This window comes from Lissotriton vulgaris, chromosome 1_2 (genome assembly GCF_964263255.1).
Source record: "Lissotriton vulgaris chromosome 1_2, aLisVul1.2, whole genome shotgun sequence".
Classification (NCBI taxonomy): Eukaryota; Metazoa; Chordata; class Amphibia; order Caudata; family Salamandridae; genus Lissotriton; species Lissotriton vulgaris.
This window is the reverse complement of record NC_141686.1, coordinates 230,218,602-230,243,749: the sequence shown is the minus strand read 5'-3', so window position 1 is coordinate 230,243,749 and position 25,148 is coordinate 230,218,602.

The window sequence follows — 25,148 nt, the reverse complement described above, 5'->3', positions numbered from 1 at the left end:
AGGCATGCAGACGCCACCCCGCTGACGAGGTTTCAGTTTCAACGGGTGCTTGCAATGGCCATTGCCGCAGCGGGCTTGGACCCGGGCGAATTTGGGACCCACTCCTTTCGTATAGGGGCTGCCACTGAAGCTACAGCCAGAGGTCTTAATGTAGAACAAGTGAAACGTGTGGGGCGCTGGTCCTCCAATTGTTATAAGAGGTACGTGCGATTGCACATGTTGTGAAACTGTAATCATGTACTCACGCCTCTTGTTTGTGTTTGTTTTCAGTTGCGCAAGCCTACGCGGCAGGGCAGACTGAGCAGTCGACCCAACACCAGGTCAGCGGTCGCACGTCACCGGCTGTGAGGAAGGAGGTTTGGGTCGTGGGCCACTCATACGTGAGACGGGCTGCAGACGTATTCAAAGCAGGTGACATGGTTCACGTACCTGAGGAATACGGGTACAGAGTGTCCTTCTACGGAAGGGGCGGTCTCTGTATTGACCAGTTTCAGGAATTTTTTGAGGGCTTGTTAGAGCGGATGAGGTCACCGCCGTCCATAGTCATAGTGCATTTGGGGGGCAATGATTTGGTCACCACCGGTAGACGACTTCTCCTGGAGGCTATGCTTTCCACGGTAAGTTGGTTAGCGAGGAGAGTTCCGGGGTGCCTAATCGCATGGTCTCATATGATCCCACGAAAAGTGTGGCGGGGGGCTATCTCGATCCCTGCTTTGAATCATTCGGTTAGAAAATTGAATAACAAAGTGAGTAGGTTGTTCCGTTCCAAGGCATTGCATTCGATCTCGCATAATTGTATTAATGATGACAGTATGTATCTGGGGGATGGTGTGCATTTGTCGAGGGCGGGGAATGAGTTACTCATAGGAGACTTCCTAGCCTGGTTAAAATCTTTGGAACATGACCTTTAGGTAGGAGTTTTGTGGGGGGTCCGGATAGCCGGTCAACTATCCGGACCTGTGGCGGTAAGGTCATGATCGGTGAGCACTAATTGGTAGATCCCTATGAGTGGGCGTCACCCAACACGGATGGGAGCGCTCGGGAGAGGTGGCCATTGGCCCCTCAGTGGGGAGGCGGTCCCGTCTAAGGGCGGGTCGCCGGAAGTAAAGGAAAGGCGGTCAAGGCCCCTTCCTTTGTAGGAGGGGTTACAGCCCCCTCCTGGGGAATTTCCCGGGGCCAGGGTCATCTGCGACGGCAGATGCGGTAAGTTGTGTGGGGTGGGGAGAGGTCAACGATACCTTCTAGATACCACACACAAGTGTTCGAACGACCTTTAAATGGCGTCGAGTCTTAAGGGCCCCCGTCAAGTCAAGGGAAATTGTTAGTAGTTGCACTTGAGGTAAGCCTCTGTGCTGTCGCCCCTCCCAAGTGGGAGGGGTAAGTCTGGTTAGGGATCTTGACACCGGTTATGACCTTGCCGTTGGCCCTTAAACGTTAGGATGTACAATTTCAGTGTTCTTAGAGAATGTTTTGTAGGATGCTAGTTCGGCTAGGAGAACCTCTGTATTAGAGATTATGTTAAGGTTAGCCAAACATCGTAATGTGATAATGAAATTGTACATAACATGAAAACGTTTAATGTTTTAATTTTGTTTTAATAAATACGGCCGGGATGGTCACTCCATCCCACATCCAAAAACTTTAAGAACTGTTTCCGGTTTCCCTCCTTTTGGGGATTGTGTTGAGAGGGGGTGGCGGGTATCTCAGCCATATGGAAAGGGGCGACCACTCGGTCCCCCCGAACGTATGGCTGAGTGCCTCGATCCCCCCGGGAAGCCATTTTTGGGCGGGAGGCGCGTCTCGGCTGGTATGCCCGAAGCGGCGTAGCCGGGGCACGCTTTTTCCCGCCCTAGAGTGGGCTGGCCTAGACACCGACGCAGCCGGCCACGCCCTCGGGGCGGGCAGGGGCGGGTTTTCGCCCACCCTGAAGACGGATAAAAGAAGGCGCAAGACCAGAAGACGTCCTCTTGTTCTTGTGCTCCGAAGCTGCACCCCCTCGCTACACGTGAGCTCGGGACGGAACGAAGAGCCAATTTTGACCCACCCACCAGCCCCTGAGGACAGCAAGTTGTTGTGCAATAAAGTGAAGTTATAAGTTGGTTTTTCCATTTCGTTTACAGGCTGTGACAGTATCAGTTTGTGGTTAATCATAATAAAGTATGGTGAATACAGTCTAGGTTGTTACGATTAAAATGAGTTGATGTAGTGTTGCATTTCTAGCAGGCTCTTTCGGTCGTAGTGACCAATGTTTTCATAGGTTTCAGAATTGTCGTATTTATTTTGGGTAGGCGGTAAGGTCATGATCGGTGAGCACTAATTGGTAGATCCCTATGAGTGGGCGTCACCCAACACGGATGGGAGCGCTCGGGAGAGGTGGCCATTGGCCCCTCAGTGGGGAGGCGGTCCCGTCTAAGGGCGGGTCGCCGGAAGTAAAGGAAAGGCGGTCAAGGCCCCTTCCTTTGTAGGAGGGGTTACAGCCCCCTCCTGGGGAATTTCCCGGGGCCAGGGTCATCTGCGACGGCAGATGCGGTAAGTTGTGTGGGGTGGGGAGAGGTCAACGATACCTTCTAGATACCACACACAAGTGTTCGAACGACCTTTAAATGGCGTCGAGTCTTAAGGGCCCCCGTCAAGTCAAGGGAAATTGTTAGTAGTTGCACTTGAGGTAAGCCTCTGTGCTGTCGCCCCTCCCAAGTGGGAGGGGTAAGTCTGGTTAGGGATCTTGACACCGGTTATGACCTTGCCGTTGGCCCTTAAACGTTAGGATGTACAATTTCAGTGTTCTTAGAGAATGTTTTGTAGGATGCTAGTTCGGCTAGGAGAACCTCTGTATTAGAGATTATGTTAAGGTTAGCCAAACATCGTAATGTGATAATGAAATTGTACATAACATGAAAACGTTTAATGTTTTAATTTTGTTTTAATAAATACGGCCGGGATGGTCACTCCATCCCACATCCAAAAACTTTAAGAACTGTTTCCGGTTTCCCTCCTTTTGGGGATTGTGTTGAGAGGGGGTGGCGGGTATCTCAGCCATATTGATATGGTACACTTTTTCTTAAACATATACACTATCCCTCTGTAGTAGTTATGGATTTAGATAGACTTCTCTGTTATAGTTAGGAATGGAGTTAGGCTTCTCTTCGTTAAATCACATACACTTTTTTATAGTCATATTTCCACTCTGATACTATACACTGCCAAAAGACAAATTCACTGATAAAAACTACCTATCTAAAATTAATCCCAACAGTGCCCAATCTCTACTAATATATATTTTTTTATTCAAAATTTCAGGCAAAATGGAAGGCGAACAACAAGTTACATTTTCAATTGAACTGAAGGAGAACAGCCAAGACAAAATTGATGACTTTATGGATGACAGTAGAGACCACGAACTTCTACAATGTGTTGAAGCAGTGGACAACCTGCTTCAAAATGAAAAAAAATTACACCCTATAATAAATTATGACATTTCTGACAATGAAATGTTAGAAAATTTAATAAAGTATGAAACACAATCATAATAAAAAAAAAAAAGAAAGAAAACAAAAAAAACCCAACAAAAACAACAAATAATTAACATACAGTATTAGAAAAGTCTATCATTCTTTTATCCTTATAGTACGCTGCCCAGAGCGCTTCCCGGTTCGCGTACTAGGAGCTCACCACGCATAAATAATATATATATATATATTTTTTTTTTTGCCCTGCAGAAACCTTTTACAACCTCCACATAAAACCTAGGGGGTCAGGGAGGATCTACTATGCCCCCTTATCGAAATTTCCCCCTTTGTTTTGGCCTCCTCTTATCTCTCGATCCTACCGAGAGACAAGATGGCGGCCGCACCGGACTGTTTAGAATGTTGACAGACACCAGAGAGCCAATCAGCTTCGCTTCGCATAGTTCCGATAAGCGAAAAGTACGCGAACCGGATCGCTGCCCGGAGCGCTGTTACAGATATATATCTTGATTTAAACGTTAATTTCTCAAAATCCACTGAAGCACATATATTGAGACCTAGCAAAGGCACATCGGGCTAACAGTCCCTACAATTTTGCCAAGTTTCGTGCAAATCCATTCAGCCATTCGAGCTAAAAGTGAGTCCAACCGCCCTATGGAAAACTCAATGCAAAAAATGCGTTTTGGGACCCCCCTTTTTTCTCGGCCCCCCCTTGACGAAACCCCCCCAAATTGTCAGGAGCTGCTCAGAAACAAAATGTGCCATTGTCCTGAAAATTTCAATCGATTCCGTCCACAAACGCCAAAGTTATTAGACATAGAATTTTCAGAAATCCCATAGGGAAAAAATCCTAACTATATATACCTACTGGCGACCGCCAGTAGGTAATATATATATATATATATATATATATACATATATACATATACTGCTTGAGAATGCGTACAAAGGGAGATGATATATATATATATATATATATATATATATATATATATATATATATATATATATATATATATATATATATATATATATATATATATATATATATATATTCACTGAAAAAACCATAGGTTATAGACCATATATAGTTAGGGATTAGCATTTAAAAAACCTTATTTTATTTGCACAAAACCATTGAAATTCCATATATAGTTAGTTGCACTAACTATATATCGCGGACCCGCAATCCACTGCTAATGATGTCACATATTACATCATTCATGACATGGTCAGTGACATCACTGATGACATCACTGATGACATCTCAAATGACATCACTGATGACATCACTGATGACATCTCATTTGACATTACTGATCACATCACTGATGACATCATTCATGTGATTATACGATGAACCTCTTCAGACTCTGATATAACCTTAGATACACTCAGTGTAAACAGACACTCACAGACTGTCACTCATCCATGGAGTTACTCACACACCTAGTCAGTCATGCAAAGAATCAATCACACCTCCATTTCCTAAACTATACAGTTATACACACCTTACTTATTCGAACATATACTAACACATATTTACTCTTTTATACAATCTCTGATACAAGTTCACAATGATCCATACAGCCACTCACACATTCACTGGCTCTTATGCACAGTAATTTATATATGTGAACTCTCACATGTACTGTGTTTTACATATGTACTTACTTTGACATGTAGCACTGAGATATCCATTCACTCACCAATACTCTCGTACACAGTCAACCACCCATACAGCTGTTTCCACATGCAGTTTTGAACCCATAGATCTAGTGAATCAACTGTTCACACATGTATGCACAGAGTCACACACCTCCCAGCCACCCCCACACACACGCACTCACTCTCCCATACAAATACTTGGACAACCAATCAATAACCCATACAGTTACTCATATAGCTACTGATCAACACATGCAGCAGTTCATAGAACAACAGATATAATGATGCACAAATTAAGACAGTTTAGTCACTAACCCATGCACTCAGTGAGACACATTTAATCACTCTCTCATACAGTCAGTCATGCACCTACTAAATCCTTCATCCAGACACTTATACATCCACTCATTCTTCAATATGTAAGACATATTTTAACTTTACAGAAACAGACAGTCACTGGATGATGTCATCAGTGATGTCATCAGTGATGTCATTTGAGATGTCATCAGTGATGTCATCAGTGATGTCACTGACCATGTCATGAATGATGTAATATGTGACATCATTAGCAGTGGATTGCGGGTCCGCGATATATAGTTAGTGCAACTAACTATATATGGAATTTCAATGGTTTTGTGCAAATAAAATAAGGTTTTTTAAATGCTAATCCCTAACTATATATGGTCTATAACCTATGGATTTTTCAGTGAATTTTCAAGGTTTTGTAAATGCAAATTCCTAACTATATATGGTCTATAACCTATGGTTTTTTCTGTGAATTTCATTGGTTTTTTAAAAGCTAATATCTATAGCTGTAAAATATATTCTTTATTAAGTGACGTATCACGTAGCCCGTGAGACGCCTCATGATGCATCGCATAACCGTGACGTATCGTCTCTGCAGCGCAAACCAAACCCAAAACGTAAGCGCGCCAGAACACGCTTAAAGATATATATATATTTTTTTAACCTTAATTAGACAAAATCCACACGTGCACATATCACAAACGTTCAAAAAACACAATATGTCGGACTCCCGTTACGCTGCCGGTTAGCTGCCCGGTTAACGTACCAGGAAGCACCTTTACCGCGAAAAATCGCAAATTTTTTTTTTTCACCCCCCAGGGAACTTTAATAGCCCCCTCATCAATCCTAGGGGTTCAGGAGGGGTCTGCCTTACCCCTTTCATTCATTTACACCTTTTTTTTTTCCACCTCTTGTCTCTCGATCCCACAGAGAGACAAGATGGCGGCCGCTCCAGACTGTTTACAATGATAACAGCCAATCAGCTTCTCCTCAGACTCCCGTTACACTGCCGATTAGCTTCCCGGTAGCTGCCCGGTTAGCTGCCCATTTCGCGTACCAAGACGCGTCTCTACGGCGAAAAAATCGGATTTTTTTGTTTGTTTTTTTTTGGCCCCACGTGGCTTTATAATATCCCCCTCATCAAGCCTAGGGGGTCAGAAGGGGTCTACCTTGCCCTCTTTCCTTCATTTCCCCCTTTGTTTTGGCCTCCTCTTGTCTCTCGATCCTACCGAGAGACAAGATGGCGGCCGCTCCGGACTGTTTACAATATTGACAGCCAATCAGCTACTCCTCAGACTCCCGTTACACTGCCGGTTAGCTTCCCGGTTAGCTGCCCGGTTAGCTGCCCGGTTCGCGTACCAAGACGCGTCTCTACGGCGAAAAAATCTTATTTTTTTTTTGGGTTACACTGCCGGTTAGCTTCCCGGTTAGCTGCCCGGTTAGCTGCCCGGTTCGCGTACCAAGACGCGTCGCTACGGCAAAAAAATCGGATTTTTTTTTTTTTTTTTTTGGGTTACACTGACGGTTAGCTTCCCGGTTAGCTGCCCGGTTAGCTGCCCGGTTCGCGAACCAAGACGCGTCTCTACGGCGAAAAAATCGGAATTTTTTTTTTTTTTTTGGGTTACACTGACGGTTAGCTTCCCGGTTAGCTGCCCGGTTAGCTGCCCGGTTCGCGAACCAAGACGCGTCTCAACGGCGAAAAAATCGGATTTTTTTTTTTTTGGGCCCGGCGTGGCTCTATAATATCCCCCTCATCAATCCTAGGGGGTCAGAAGGGGTCTACCTTGCCCCCTTTCCTTCATTTCCCCCTTTGTTTTGGCCTCCTCTTGTCTCTCGATCCTACCGAGAGACAAGATGGCGGCCGCACCGGACTGTTTAGAATGTTGACAGACACCGGAGAGCCAATCAGCTTCGCTTCGCAAAGTTCCGATACGCGAAAAGTTCGCGAACCGGAGCGCTGCCCGGAGCGCTGTTACAGATATATATCTTGATTTAAACATGAATTTCTCAAAATCCACTGAAGCACATATATTGAGACCTAGCAAAGGCACATCGGGCTAACAGTCCCTACAATTTTGCCAAGTTTCGTGCAAATCCATTCAGCCGTTCGAGCTAAAAGTGAGTCCAACCGCCCTATGGAAAACTCAATGTTAAAAACGCGTTTTGGGACCCCCCTTTTTTCTCAGCCCCCCCTTGACGAAACCCCCCCAAATTGTCAGGAGCTGCTCAGAAACAAAATGTGCCATTTTCCTGAAAATTTCAGCCGATTCCGTCCACAAACGCCAAAGTTATTAGACATAGAATTTTCAGAAATCCCATAGGGAAAAAATCCTAACTATATATACCTACTGGCGACCGCCAGTAGGTAATATATATATATCATCTACCGTATGGCTCCCTTCCTCTCCCGTTAGGCGCTGCTTGCTTTTTGGCCGCGTTACTCCTGCAGTTGAGCCCAACTGCTAACAATTTCAGCAAGGTTCCCCGTTTCAGGGAGGTGTGGAGTCGCAAAAGAATGGAATCGTTAGCTCGTTGTAGTAAAAGAACTTATTTTATTCCATCAATCCAAGGGGTATCAAAAACAAAAACAACCAACGCGTTTCGACAGCGTCAGCTGTCTTGATCACGGTCAGTTTGTGCACGAAAGCTCACAGGTTTTAAAGGTCCAAAACAAACAATAATGGTCACACCCTTGTGGGCGTGTTCGAGACATTTTACAGGTCACATGGTATACAGGTCACAATGAAAAACCTTTAAGACGCAAAGAGTCCAGACACATATTGAATTTCAGGACAATGACTCCATATGGATTAAATCAATCGGAAGAACTTTACATACATCTCTGGAAACTAAAATGACTATTGACTAATACCTGATTTCCTTATACCATCCCGTTTGCCATAATATTCAAAATTGTTCACCCATTAAGTTCATCCCCCTCACTTTCTCTCACTTTTGATATAACTATGCTCACATTCCACCTATATCATGATTTAAATTAAATCATGAATTGGTAAGTTTTGCCCACTGGAGGGCGGTACTCCTTGATATAAGCAAACGGTATTCTCGAACCTTAAGGTCCAACCATACCACTGTAAATAACATCAACTGGTAAATACTGTACAGATAATCTAACGGGTTTGTCAGTGAAATGTGAAATATATTGTTTAAAACTGGTTTTTCGGTTAATAATATGCTAAACTACAGCACCAGAATTCCTAACATTAAAACAATATACCATGTGACCTGTAAAATGTCTCGAACACGCCCACAAGGGTGTGACCATTATTGTTTGTTTTGGACCTTCAAAACCTGTGAGCTTTCGTGCACAAACTGACCGTGATCAAGACAGCGGACGCTGTCGAACCGCGTTGTTTTTTTTTGTTTTTGATACCCCTTGGATTGATGGAATAAAATAAGTTATTTTTCTACAACGAGCTAACGATTCCATTCTTTTGCGACTCCACACCTCCCTGAAACAGGGAACTTTGCTGAAAAAAATATATATATATATATACACACACACACATATATCTTTGCTGTATGGGATGGGTCACATGAATCTGTAGCCCAATTTGTAAAGGACCTCAATTGAAATTAGATTAATTTGCATTTTACAGGGAACATCAACAATCAAACAATCACTTTTCTTGAAACTGAGGTTTTCATTTGGGAGGGGCTGATTCACACAAAACTGTTTAGGAAACCCACAGCAGGGAATTCTACTCTATATGCGAGCAGTGCTGCTCATCCGCGGCATCTTATCAGCAGTATTCCGTATGGTGAGATGCTGCGGATGAGACGCTTGTATAGCAGTGAGGATGACCTCAAAACTGCTCAGAAAGAATGCATGCAGAGGTTCCTAGCCAGAGGCTATTCCCAAAGAGCCATAGAATCAGCATTAGCAAATCCATGACAAGGAGTAGAGAAGAGCTGTTACAAGAGGGGGAAGATGACAGTTCAACTCCCCAGAAAGAAAAAGAAAAAGATAGTAGACGAATGGCTTTCAGAATGGTTTTGCAATTTAGCAAACAACACAACCAAATCAAAATCATTATTGACAAAAATTGGCCCTTGGTTCTGGCAGATCCGATTATTGGGCCTGACCTACCCCCCCGGCCTTTCCATCAAATACAGCCGAGGTCCATCCATGAGGGACAGGTTTGTGGATACCTATCCTGAAACCATGGATTCAGTGGATTGGCTTAAGAACAGAAAGGGATTCTACCGCTGTAAAACATGCAAAGCATGCCAACACAGCATCAACAAAACAGAATATAAGACCCCATTCAGCGACAGGAACAAGTCTATCAACAAATTGCTGACCTGTAAAACTGACCATGCAGTATATATTCTAACCTATCCCTGTAAATTAATTTATGTGATACTCTTGGAACCAGCAGCACTATATAAAACCTCATAAATAAATAAATAAATAAATAAATAAATACTGAACCGGCAGCACACAAAAGAATTCTACAGCATCTCAGGGCCATCAGTAACCAAGACAACACTTACCCTGTAGCACGACATTTTAAAGAAAGACATTCAGCTAACAATAAGGATTTTACATTTTATGTAATTGATACCATTCCCCCGAGTAGGAGGGGAGGAGACAAGGAGAGTGCGTTGAGGTTACTAGAGACAAGGTACATTCCGGATTTTAACAGCAATCAACCAAATGGCCTGAATGTCACAGAAGACTTACATACCTGTCTATAGACATGATTGGCTCTCTGTAGATATCTGTATACTCCCACCATAAAACAAACAAAAAACAAAAAATAAAAAACATATACTTACAGTTCTATCTCCTCTGGGATCTACACCTTAAAATGAAGTCTCAAGTATAGCAGTTTACATACAAGGGATCATGTCCATAATATAGGAGAATCCATTTGTACATTTGCACATAGATGACCATGAAATATGCTATTTGTTACTGTGGTTTTTAGACATGTGGTTTTATAGACATTATATTTATATGTATATATTTAATATTTATGTATATATCTTATAATGTACTATTTATATTCATATTTATATTGAACCATACATATATTATTTATATAAAACCTCATTTTTAGGAGATATAGATACATTTTATGAATGCGTTTTTTTTCTATACTGAATAATCTAAGTGTTGAATGTATTCTATTTTCAATACTTGAGGTTCACTGGGTATTTTACCAGGATCTAATCATGTCTATACCCACGAGAATCACTAAATATTTTACAATATATATTTTGCTCTATTTGGTCTGATGTCAATGTGCGAATTCGAGATATAAAATCAACATTTTTGGACACGACTAAGTTTTTTGAACATTTGCATACTATAATAGATAAGATGACATTAGATACTATGTATGCACTGTCAATTTACATTTATGTATTTTACTTCACATATCACCTCATTTTTATCATCACATTTATACACCCTTTTATCAATACCATTAGACAAAAAGGAAGACTTTTACAATATGATATCCGATCTTTGAAGCTATGTGGCTGTAACAATGTATTCATTGAGATATGTGATATGTCCTTGCATTTTAATTACTGTTTACGTATTCTTACGATATATTGGATCATTTACAGTGTTTAGAACATATCGGTAACATTTTCACCATGCCATAGGAGTATGTGCACTATGTCTAGTGTTGTGTAGTAACACGTGAGCACTATCACCTGCACTTGCACATTAAAAATGAGAAAAGGTTGTTGTACTGTGTCATGTGATCAAGGCTCACCCCGAGCCGAAACGCGTCAGGACCGACCAGGCAACAGCAAATACATTAATTTGGCACTATCAAAGTGGTCCGTCCCCATTTCTTGCACGAGTGAAGATGAAGGACGGAATTTTACGATATATATATATATATATATATATATATATATATATATATATATATATATATTGATGCTCCTCATTACGCCAGGTCCTGCACTCCAGCACGGGTGCGTGTTGCGAGGGGCGTGCCTCGCTAATATCGTGGCTACTTTTTCTTTTTGTCTTGAACAAAGAAAACAGCACTCACGGGAGTAGGATCAGCGTTTTTATTTTGACCCTTTGAGCACCAGACGCGTTTCGGCTTCTGCCTTTGTTAGTGGTACACTGGCGCGCCATTTTTATTGATTATTAAATACCCTCCACGTGATACATTGTAAGTGAGATAGAAACAGGGCTACTTCACAGACATCTCCGCCATATTGGAATGGTTAGTTATAACAATGTTTGTTACAATGTTTATGACAAATTGCGCCCTGGATGGGCTTGCGCATATATTTAAACTGTTAATATGCTGATCGTCATATTACATTTCATCTACATTTTTCAACATTTCATTAGCATTTTATCGCCCTGGATGGGCTTGCGATTTTTTGTACAAACAATTCATTTCTTCTAAGTTAAGCTATTATTTGGCCCTGAATGGGCTAGAGCTGTGTTACCCTGTAAATTTCTTGTCTCCAACCAAACTGTGTAACTCATATTCCCTCAACCAAAATACGAAAATAAAATAAGATAAAATATAATAAATAAATCATGTTTTTTGAATTTTCTAAAACATTCCAACATTTCATATTTTAGGGACTTCTTCTGCTTTTCTCTCCACATTACAATCAATGATCCTTTACCCTAGATGTACTGTCATCTCTTCATGGCTATTGAGACCTCCGGGGTTCTTAGTTCCAATATCGATAATATGCCTAGATTCCAATCTCCTTAGTTTTTGTAATCTATCTCCCCCTCTGGGGTTTACTGGGACTTGATCTAGTGCAAAATATTCCAATTGTTCACTATTGCTCTTATGGTATTGCTTATAGTGCATCGCCACTGGATATGATGGGTCACAATTTGTAATTGCCCTGAGATGTTCTAAGATGCGCATTTTCGTAGGGTTTACTGTACTCCCTATAAAACGTAGTCCGCACGGACACACTAAACAATAGACTGTGTAGGGCGTAGTACAGGTTAAAAAGGATATGATCTTACGTTGCTGTCCTCGTACCTGGTAAGATGTAACTTTTCTGCAATGTTTACACGCTTTGCAGCATCCACAAGGGTAGAAGCCCGTAGTGGGTTTTGCAAATGGTTGGGTTATAGGACGAGCAAGGTAACTGTTAGTTAATGCGTTCCTTAATGCCCTTGCTCTCCTATAGGTTATCATTGGTTGCTTGGGGATGTCAGTGCCTATTATTGGATCTGTTGTTAATAGATTCCAGTTTTTTCTCATGGCTGTTTTTAGTAACCCTGCCCCCTCTGAATAGGTGGTTATCAGTTTGAATTTCCCTTCCATCTCATTGTTTTTGACTTTGTTTTTTAGCATGTCTTTTCGTGGTATGTTATCCACTTTCATTTGTGCTTCTTTTAAACAATTTTCCCCATAGCCTCGTAGTCTAAATATCTCTACACTTTTCTTTGCATGTTCTTTGTAATCATCCTCTAATGTACAATTGCGTTTTATTCAACAACGTTCTCCATACAGAATGCTGTAAATCAGCCCCGGTGGATGACTACTCATAGAGTGCAGTATCGAATTTCTGGCTGTGGGTTTCCTGTACAGTTGTGTATATATCTTACCTTGTTCTATTCTTATTTCTAGATCTAGGAAGCTCACTTTGCTACTACTTATATCTTTTGTGAAACGTAAGTTATAGATGTTCTCATTAAGTTTTCCAATATATTCTTCTGCTTTGCTTTCCAATCCTCGCCAAATTATCATCAGATCATCTATATATCTGTACCATACCAATATATGTTCCAGTAAACCCCAGAGGGGGAGATAGATTACAAAAACTAAGGAGATTGGAATCTAGGCATATTATAGATATTGGAACTAAGAACCCCGGAGGTCTCAATAGCCATGAAGAGATGACAGTACATCTAGGGTAAAGGATCATTGATTGTAATGTGGAGAGAAAAGCAGAAGAAGTCCCTAAAATATGAAATGTTAGAATGTTTTAGAAAATTCAAAAAACATGATTTATTTATTATATTTTATTTTATTTTATTTTTGTATTTTGGTTGAGGGAATATGAGTTACACAGTTTGGTTGGAGACAAGAAATTTACAGGGTAACACAGCTCTAGCCCATTCAGGGCCAAATAATAGCTTAACTTAGAAGAAATGAATTGTTTGTACAAAAAATCGCAAGCCCATCCAGGGTGATAAAATGCTAATGAAATGTTGAAAAATGTAGATGAAATGTAATATGACGATCAGCATATTAACTGTTTAAATATATGCGCAAGCCCATCCAGGGCGCAATTTGTCATAAACATTGTAACAAACATTGTTATAACTAACCATTCCAATATGGCGGAGATGTCTGTGAAGTAGCCCTGTTTCTATCTCACTTACAATGTATCCTGTGGAGGGTATTTAATAATCAAAAAAATGGCGCGCCAGTGTACCACTGACAAAGGCAGGAGCCGAAACGCGTCTGGTGCTCAAAGGGTCGTAATAAAAACGCTGATCCTACTCCCGTGAGTGCTATTTTCTTTGTTCAAGACAAAAAGAAAAAGTAGCCGCGATATATATATATAAAAATGTCCTCATAGTGCCATTAGCTTGTCTGCTTTCTAAGAATGGCTTTTTTTTTTACCGATTCAGAATGACTACTGTGTACCGTAGGAGCGTGTAGAAACGTCAATCCAATGATGTCATATGCTCAAAATAAACGTGCCTTCCCGCTGATTTGATCCATACGTGCGTTGTGGCCTGATGTCACACGAACCTCAGCGAAAGCTCAAGACTCCCTCAGCACCCTCATACTGCTCTCACAGTCTCCCCATCAAAATAAAGGTAACACAGAACTTAATGTAAGAAAAAGGTGCTTAGTAATTGTTTGTGGTATTTTCCAGGGTAGCGGTTTCTTCTCCACCTGATTTCAGGAATACCTGTCTGCTCCCTCACCTGAAAATGGTTCTCCCAGCCTGTCACCAACTTAAAAAAAAAAATGTAACACAGATTTATTAAGTTGGCAGTCTTGGTGAAAATCGTGTTACATTCATTGTGTACACATTAGTCAATTAACGTCACAAACATCTGGTAATGATAAGTTTTCATGACAGATAATAGGACTACAATGACTGCATCTTCCAGATATCCATTTACATATATATGTTGCAGAAATAAACAAAGCTGAGAAGAACAAAAAATTGGATATGCGGTATACATGTACAATTGATATGGTAACTACAATCATGAATGTTCTGTCTACCATCTCATGTTAAGCAACAAATCTGCGTTGAAGGCAAAGAAACAACAATAAAGGACTGTGCTACCAAACACTTAGGGGCCCATTAGGATGGCCTGCGGATCGCCCCCGCCAGGCTGGTGGTAGCCACCGCCGGCTTGCAGGGGCGATCTGCCCATCATCCTACCCGGAATGACCCCCGCCATATTAGTATGGCGGGGGACCGCCGGAAAAGGTTTAATATGGTGGCGGTGTCTATCAGACACCACCAGCCATCAGCCATATTAGCATGGGCATTTTCCAATGCCTTTCCGTGGCGGCAATGCCGCCACAGAAAGGCATGCGGAGACACCATGCGGGGGCCCGTTTCGGGCCCCCAGGGGCTCCAGGGTGGTGGGGGGTACACATGGGGGTACCTATGGTACCCCCCAGTATTGCAAATTACAACATGGCAGGCACCGCGCAGTGCCTGTCACGTTGTGCTTGTAATGCATTACATGTATCTTTAGCATTGTGGTTGGCGGTGCATTAAGCGCGCAGTGGTGGGCGCATCCTAATACTCCCAATGGGACCCCCGCCCTTATGGCAGGCAGTCCCTACACACGACAGGATGACGGGCGAACTATGTCCGCCCGTCATCCTAATGGACCCCAAAGTGTCTGTTCCAATTTCCGTCTGGTTGGTCAGGGCAAGGGCACCGGGACTGGGGGGGAGAGGAGCGGGGGAGGGTGAAGGGGGGGAGAGGACAGGGAGGAAGAGGAGAGGAGGGGGATGGAAGGAATATGCCGCAGCTTCAGTATTACATCAGTCATCAGCGATATCTGCATCTTTTATTTTGAAGTGTTCTAGAAATTGAGCCCATTCCAAAGAAATTGGTTTCCTCCCAAACCCTCTGTATTCTTCGTGTTGCAATGCCTCTCTCAGTAGGGGCCCATTTTATAACCTCCTCCTGCCATTTCCCTTCGCGTGGTGCACTGTGCGATTTCCATCACTGTGTGATACGTCTGTTGGCCAGCATTAGCCGAGACTAGTGAAGCAGCGCAATACCTTTGCCTTCTTGGGAAGGGGAAATAGGCCAAGGAGACAGGCCTCAGGGGTAATCCAGGAGGAACGTTCACAGAGATATTTAAGGCCCTGTATAAACTCATCCAAAATTCCACAAGGGAGGGGCAGGTCTAAAACATGTGCATAAAGTCTGCTGTATCACCCAAGGTGCGAGGTACGCCCTGTGCAGGTCAAACAGTTGTATTGTTTTAAGCCAGGCCTTTCGGGAGATGCGCCCAGTATATTCAAGAATCTGCACCCATTTCCTGTCAGTAAAATCCCTAGTCACTTCTGCCTCATATTTCTGATGAAGAGTCAACAAGGAGACTCCCAGATGGGGCCATAAGCCCTAATACAGCAACCTAACCAGATGGATGCCATATCCCATTATGTGTAACGTCTGCAACAGTCTAATGGACGGGGGGGTCTTTCTGATCCACTAACCAGTACCTACGCACATACTGTGTGACCACAGCATGTGTTAAAAACAGTGTAGATGGGGCCGAATAAGTCTGCATGAATTCTACATGAGGCATTAAGTTCCCATCTAGAAATAAGTCCCCTACAGTCTTCGCACTGGCTTCCACCCAACTGCGTACTCTAGTGGCAGACAATATTCCCCATAACGTGGGCAAGCCACACAGGGGTAAATTTGGGGCATATGGTGCAGGTGTGCTGGTATATTTCATTGCTAATTTCCAATATTGGACACAATGTGTAAAAGAAATGGAGTGTCCCTCACACGATTTGCTCTGGGACATAATAACTATTGTAATGTCCCAGCACGTAAACATTCGGGCGAATAACCTATCTCAAATAAATTATGGCCAGCCAACCAAGAACATCATTATGGGGAGCATAAACATTATGCTCCACTCCCAGACGCGACAGCATAACAGGATATTATATCCACAGTTTTTTTACACCTTCCTATTTAGCAACTTTAGTCCATATTTTTACTCAATATTCGCTCTTCTTCGTAATTTCCACATCATATCCCATTTGCCTCTGTGGAAGCTTCACATATTTTCACGTGTCCATCCAGACGTTCGTCAAAAAATACGCTCCAAGTGCAACAAAAAGTTCCGAGCAGCATGATTTTATTTAAAAGCCCAATGCATTTCGGGCTGCATCACCAGCCCTTCGTCAGGGGTCGCTACAAGATAACCAATTAAAAACAATTATCAGTTATGGGTACTACATCAAATTCATATCAGCATTCATTTCGTGCGCATTAGCATACAATTGGAGATGACAGTACAAACAAGTGAGTTGAAGTCCAGTGCAAAAATTATGTGAGTTAATTTCCTCTTTACACACCAGTTCTTACCCTTATTTAACAGATCCCTTCTATCAAACAAATCACGCTGACTTCTCTTTAAACATCTCTCTGCTTAATCACGTTAATATCTCTAAGCTCTCACCACCCTCCTAGATAACATCATCGTTTAACCAAGTTGTTACACGCTAACAAACGTTACAAAAGATATCCGTGCTCTCAGTCTTCTAAATAACCGGAAAGATCTACCTCGTTATTACAAACTGACAGGTATCTAGAAACGCTCCTGTTTAACCTCTAAGGTTCAATTTTTATCGTACCTGCTCATTGTGTTTTCTGTGTGCCGCGCGGCTGCCGCCGTCAACGGGCGAAGTAATCTCGTGTGTCAAGGCCCTTTCTATCAACCCTCATTTAAAACTAGCGTGCTCCGCCCCCTGGTGCGTCCTATTCACTCTTCTCAATTACTCTATGCACTGCAATTCCCAGCATTCAATTGTAAATACCATAACATTCAACATTTCGCAACTTTCTGATGTTTTATCATAAAATCTTTTTAACATGCGATGTTAACCACGCTGAAGCGTTGTTCAGAACTGAAAATGTGGAGTATATTACTCGATTCATTGTACAATTATTTATTTGTCCAGGGTGCAAGAACCAACGGGGGGCATTCTACATTCAGTAACAAAAGTGGGTGGTCTGCACACCGATATTCAAAATTTTGAATATCGGTGTGCAGACCACCCACTTTTGTTACTGTTGTTTTTGCAGCCAACCAAGAAGCCATCGATTGTAGTTGAGCCACTATGGAATAGACTTTAAAATCTTGTGCTCCCATGCCACTCTCAGTACCTGTTAACTGCATTTTGGCAAGAGACAATCTGTGACAGCCCTATCCCTAGAGTAATGAGGTCAATAACTTATCTAGTGCTCCGTAAATCCAGGCAGGCATGGGAATTACTATTACTATTCCAATGTAAGCAAATGTAGAGAAAGATTTGGACTTAAGACTGGTCAGATTTAGTATTCCCACTTCTATTTTATTCAACTAAAGCAGGGTTCATTTATTTATAAAACATAAAAGAAATGTACTTAAATTTTAAAAAATGCAAATTGTATATCGCAATTAAAAAGAATTGAAACAAAAATTTTAAATATTTGAAATTAAAATACTTCCTTCATTAATACCCTAAAAATTAACACCGACAAACCATTAAAACGAATTACACATAAAATTATCAAAACAAAAAAGGATTGATATGAATTAATTGTCATATAAAACAATTTAAATAACAAAATTAAGAAATAGTTAATTAATTAACACCAATTGATAATTCAATTACATGATTAACCAATTAGGAATAATTATACAATCAACAAATATAGTAACAATAAATTTACAAAATTGGGGAGAAGAGTTGGCCTAACAGCTAGGGCGGACGACCTCGAATATGGAGAACAAGTTTGAGTGTCGGCAATAATGCTGAACATCCTATGATTATGGGCAAATCACTTAATCTTCCTGTGCCTAGCAAAAATGAACGTGTCATCATGTAACACAACTGGTGCTATGTAAAGCGCTCTGATACCCGATTCGGGCCAAGTTAGCACTATATAAAGCTAGGTAAACTAAAAAAAAATTAATTTAAAAATTACCTTACATAAAATTGTAATAAATGAATAATAATCATTAACATTTTTTAAAATGTCTTACCCTAATCCCATACAAACCCTACCACCCACTACTAAAGTAACAATTTCTAATTAAACGAAAAATAAATTACTTGCAAACTAAACACAAATATTACGATAATTGTAATGATTCCGCAAATACAGTTATTGTACTTCAGGAAAGCTTCATTGCTGACGGCCACAAGCGTGAGGCTTTCTCGCCTGCTCATGCCCAGCTGTCACCCTAGGCTCCTGGAACCTCATTCAACACCAAGATTCCACCTGGTACTTCAGGAACCACATTGGACATGATGCCAGACATCAAGATTACAACAATGAAACCAATAATTTATAATACTAAAATAACTCATACTTGTCAAACCAGTTAAAAAGGATATTTTATACATCTATATTTAATAATACAATATCATATAGAACTATATTTTAAAACTTTGGAAAATTAGGGGTCATATTTATGGCAGGGGTTGCGTCACTCTTGCTCCACGATACATGGTGCAAGTGCGACACAAGTTCAAAAGGCAATTTATTAAGCCACACAAGGCCACCTTGCATGGCCGAGTGGCTTCATAAATCTGGAGTAATGGCAATGCAGTGCAAATTGCTGTGTTGCATTACTCTGCCCCAGGAAGGCGTTCCATGGGGGTTGCGTGGGTGTTCCCACCCAGCTCCAAAAGTGATAGACCTGGGAACTTGCCTAAAAGATGCGCCTTTTCAGTGGAGGTGTAACAAGGAGAAATATCTTTATTTCTCCTCGTATGCCTCTCAGGATTGTTTTTGTGCAGAAAGGTACCCTTTCCTGCACAAAAGCCATTCTGAATGCAACTGAGGCTCCCTTGCACCATGGTGCAAAAAGGTCTGCATTGGTGCTAGAAAGCCTAACAGCACCAGCAAAGGGGCAAAGTCTGAAATGTGCAGTATCCTTCTAAATACAGCGACTCCAGTCCTTTCCCTGTCACACAGCTCAGCAAGGTGACTTGCTGTGCTGCATGACATTCTCATAAATATGGCCCTATATTCTTTTCTTCTATAGTCTGTTACGATAATTTTGACATCATAATATTCTTGACCAAATGTTTTTGACCCACGAGATTTGTGACTGCTGATTTTTTCAGGGGCAGCTCCTCCGTGAGAGTCTGGACGGGGCGGGTCTTACTGAGCAGGGGGAGGGTGGGCTGCTGGGTACTTAGGGGCAGATTTATGAGGCCCTTGCGCCTCTTTGCGCCGCAATTGGGTCACTTTATTTGACGTAACCGCGGCGCAAACAATGCGCCCTATTTACAACGCGTCACGTTGTAAAGCCCTGTACCATAAGGAGGCGTTACTGCGCAGAGGGGGGCGTTCCTGCGCAGGAACGCCTCCTAAAAGTGGCTGAGTGAAATCTATGAGATTTCACTCAGTCACTTTTAGGCCAATGCTGCGTCAAAACCCTGCGCCTGCTTGAAGCAGGCGTAGGTCTTGACGCAGCATTGTGAAGATGGGGCACCCCCGAGCCTTGTTGGAGCTCCGTCGCGCTTGCGACGCAACTCCAGCAATACGCCACCTTCACGCATCTGTGTCGTTTTTGCTCCATGGTGCGCCGCATTGTAAATGCAATGAATAAGAAGGTGAGCAACCCAATATACCCTTGCGGTCTCGGGCAGAGTTTGTTATAATAGGAAATGGCCAGCAAGGGGTTTTGTTTGTTCAATAATTTTTCAGCACTGTTAGGACCTGTTTCGGAACAATTTTATTAATCATTTATTGTACATATGATGTTAGTGTGGTAACATCTCTCGTTCCTTTGTTTAGGAACTCTTTCTATTGGATTAAATAGAACAGCCACTGATTAATTTCAGGTTTAGGTACTTTGATTGTTCCGAAACAGGTCCTAACAGTGCTGAAAAATTATTGAACAAACAAAACCCCTTGCTGGCCATTTCCTATCATAACAAACGCATTGTAAATGCGGCGCACCATGGGTGGCGGAGCTGTGGCGCACTGTGGCGCACGTTAACTGGTGCATCCCTGGGGATGCGCCAGTTAACATAAATCTGCCCCTTAATTTCAAAGTGTGCATGTCCCTTTTTTCTGGTCGTCTTGCGATGGATAGCCAGACATGCGCACTTCAACACCTCTAACCCAGCACTGAGCTATCTACATAAAATACAAATCTGTGACCTGCATGTTAGATGTGTCAGCAGGCACTTTTTTGCAGTTTGATATAGCACGAACTTCATCCGAAGGTATTGGAGCGCTTTACATGAGCACTAGTTACGTTACAAAAGGATATATGTATTTTATTTTTTGGGGTAGGCACATATAGATTAAGCGATTTGCCCAGAATCACAGGATGTTGAGCCAAAGCCGAGACTCAAACCTGCTTCCTCAGTTCCAAAGTCGGCACCACATTAACCCTCGAAGCCACTTTGCAAGGAGTCAAAACTGTGACTATTCAAAATTAGATGTCTCCAGCAAGAACATTAATAATCACAGCTATCTCGCCCTTATTATTATTATCTCATGAAAATTGATGGGCACACAAAGATGTCTGGGCAGATGCCTAGCCCATAACATATTTTTTAAATGCAACCTGTTTCATGTACGACAGAGCAGATTTACTTTCACGTGCATCCTTCTTGATAACGTATATGTGTTTACTATTAACACCAGGCCCCACTTGTTATGACTTTGCGCCTCCTTGTAAATCCACTCACTTTCTGCTGCCATGCCTTAACCAGCAATTTATGGGGCGTCGGAGTATTTTTTTTTCATTTTCCAGGGCTGATTGTCAACATATTTCTACTCCAATTTTTGGATTCCCTGACATTCAGCTGTTCATGATATCTAGGAACAGATGTATCAAAGGGCTTTACCCGTCCTCTGTCTATAGGAAAATGTGTGCGTGCATGTGTCCCCTAGAGAAGTAGGTGATACAAGGGCAAGCTTTTGGGAGTCACAGGTAAAGGTGAGTGGGGTAAGAAGAGATAGCTTGGAAAACTTCCCCTGTGAGTCTCAAGTAATATGTAAGAGGCGTTTGGAGGGAGACTGCTTTCTGTGAGTCACAGCTAAAGGGAAACGTGGTCTGAGACATCAAGCGGGGCAGCTCCATCTGTGAGTCACAGGCAGGATTAAGGGACAGGGAGGTCTGAAGTAAAAATGTAAATGAAAAAGTAAGAGGCCTTTTGCACCTCCAAGTAAGGGGAGAATTAGGAGAAGATACAGGGTCGTATTTACAAGCCCATTGCGACACCTTTGCGTCACTATTAACATGGGAAAAGTGACGCAAAGTTGGCGCTAGGGGCTTGTAAATCTGCCCCACTGTGTTCTGGACCATCTGACACAGTGAGTCTCTGGCCCCTGAGGCATGTCCAACCAATAAGAAGGTCCCATCATGTGGGTGACCCGACAGGCATCATTGTTGGTCGCACTGGGCAGGGCCTCCAGAACCGCCCGAGATCCATGACACGGCATGGAATGTCTGTGGAAAGAAGCTGCGTCTGCGGTTGCCTGGATACGGCAGACTCCACAGCTGCAGAGAGGGAAAGGAGGTTAACCACCAGCTGACAAAGGACTGGCATCTTCACGTCCAAAGATCGCCTCTTCCACATAGGAATTACCGGCGGCTCTGGCAGTCAATGAACGACGCTAACGTGTGACGTCCAGGTAAGAGTTGGGCCCAAAATGAAACCAAGACTGTGTAGTATGGATCGTAAAGAAAGTTTGGTTTGTATACGCTAGTGATCCAGTCACGTGCTAATCAATCCATTTTTATGACATCTTTCGTTTGATCAGACAGGGGGCGTCAACCGAGTTTTCTCAAAGTCTTTCTTCGCGCAGTGTCCAGCATGGCTAATCTGTAGAGTGTTTCCCACCGTCCAAGGCGCGCGTCGTTGTCGCTTTTATTTTTTCCTCCTTTCGACCGGTGGGGTTGCCTAAAATTTCTGTAATTCTACTTCCAATACCGAATAATCAAAATGTGGGTGCATAAAGGAAATCACGCGCATTTAGATAAGCAGTGGCACCACGTGACAGGCCTATTGATCTCATTAACCACTTAAGAGCCTCCTACTTTAGCTGAGGGCCTAACAGGAAGGGCAAGACGGCAGACTGCAGAAAGTAAGCCGGGCTCGTAAAGAAGTATTTACTTCCTGTTCCCGTCGCTGCCGCCACGATTCACGAACCTTGAGATCAGGGTGGCAATTAATGGCAGTGCCACGTGTGCCAAAGAGCAGGCCAGGGTAGTACGACTTCTAGCCGCCGCTAAACGACATGCATGGTGCCCTCTGCATAAGAACTGGTGAAGTTACCAAAGAGAACTGACAGAGCCTCACCAGGCCCCCAGGAATTCCTTGAATGAAAAACCTCCACCGTATCAGAAGGAAGGATGCCCCCTACAGGCAGCACTAGACTTGTTTGCATAAGGCACAGCTGCCTGCGTTGTCAGTCCTTCCTGCCGCCTTGCAGCTCCTAGGGTACGGGTAGAAGCGCTGGAAGGGGCAGTATTACTTTTGGCTGTCCAGAGATCCAAGCTGCTGTGCCCTCCAATTGGGCGAGAGGGTGCAGCCAAGATGCAGATTTCTTTTGTGTGTGAAAAAGGGCGCTTTATTGAAACAGGTGCACATTACAACAAATTAACCTGGCAACTGCCTTACAAAACTAATAACCTCGCTAAACATCCGTTCACTTGCCAGTTGATCCCACCCCCACTCCTGCAATCACCCCAACCCGCCCCACCCTGCAAATAACACATTACAAACCTTACAATGTATTGCAATAAACAATAACACAATTCTATTAACCCTACATCCTACGCCTGCAATTCTGAAACTATCTACAACCAGACGCCTAAAACAGAACTTTCAACTACCTGCCTACCCTTTCCTTGCCCAAGACTCCTAACTTTCAGTGGCAACCAAACTTCTGCCAAACCCTGGCAAGCTTTGCATGCCCGCCAAGTATCTGTTCCAAGCGACAACTACAACATTAACCCCTTCCACACCTGTCCAGATCCTAGAATGGTGGCAGGGAGCCCAAAAACCTGAACTATATAGTGGGCTACAACAATGCAGCCCAATATAAGCACAAAGTAGCAGTCCCCCGGACTGCACCACCCTCCCAATCTGCCCGGGAGGCAGACCTCCCTCTTGTTCGCTGCCCCCAAAACGCAGACAGCGCTCACTGGAGCTAGCTACGGAAAATGTCACTGAGGCCTGAAAGGCTGGGGCAGAAAGGATTAGAGCCTGCAGACTTCAGAGAGGATATTTTATTGCCGGAAGGTGTCCTTCTTGCAGCTCTGGCAGGGGACAAGCAGACATGGCAAAACTCCCTGTCCTCAGAGTTTTGTCATCTTCAAAGCTTCCACAAGGCAACAAAAGATTGACAACATATCCCAAGGCAAGGGAATTAAACAAATTATTTAGGGCATAATTCCTGTTATTCTCTGACATCAGAAAACAGGAAATTAATAAACTAAACAATTATTGCAGAAGACAAAAATTAAAAGAAAAACAAAACCTACAGGATAAAAAATGGATAGACCTACAGATAGCAGCAAAAAGACAGGAGAAACTTGCATATTGGACCATAATAGCACAAGAAACAGGAACTAAAAAATCTTTAAAACCAAACCCTGTCCCACCTTCAGACTGGGAAACATACATAACTAATTTATTCAAAGTAAACCAAATTTCCAACTGTGACACAGTAAGGCAAGTCAATATAGGACAGGACAAAGTCACATACATCGAGCCACTAACACCATCTTTAGTAGAATACTACATAAAAAAGGCAAGATCATCGGCTGCAATGGGTCCAGACCACATTCCGATAATGGTCCTAAAGAACAACTCAAAGGTGTGGAGTAAGTTTTTAGCATAACCACAAAATCAGTACAGGGGAAACTCCAAAGACCTGGAAGGGAAGCATAGTAATCCCAATTCATAAGAAAGGCTCCAGACTGCTCCCCGGCAACTACCGACAGATAGCTCTCCTAGATGCAACCGGGAAGATTTTTGCAGCCGCACTTCTACATCAACCTAAAAGAATGGGCATTCTCAACCGAGCAGGATTCAGATCCAAACACTCAGTCATAGATAATATTGCAGTACTCCAAACAATACTAGAAAAATATGTGATCAAAAAATCGCAGGTAGTATATGCAGTATTTGTAGACTTTACCACTGCCTTCAACTGGGTCGATGGAGTTAAACTTTGGAACAAACTCAGAAAATGGGAATACCACAAAACCTTCCCCATTTATTAACATCCTTGGTGCCAAGTCCAAATGGGGAGGGAGAAGGGTCTAACATCCCCAATACCAACTCCAAACAGCCTGCGTCAGGGGTGCCTCTTAGCCCCCTTATTGTTCTCTTTATATCTGAGTGATTTACCGGAAATTCTTAATCAGGTCAATAACTTACCGCCGAAGATCGCTACCATCAAAATCCACTGTATGATGTATGCCGATGATGTAGAAATCCTGGATCTGACTCCATTTGGCACCCAACGAAACCT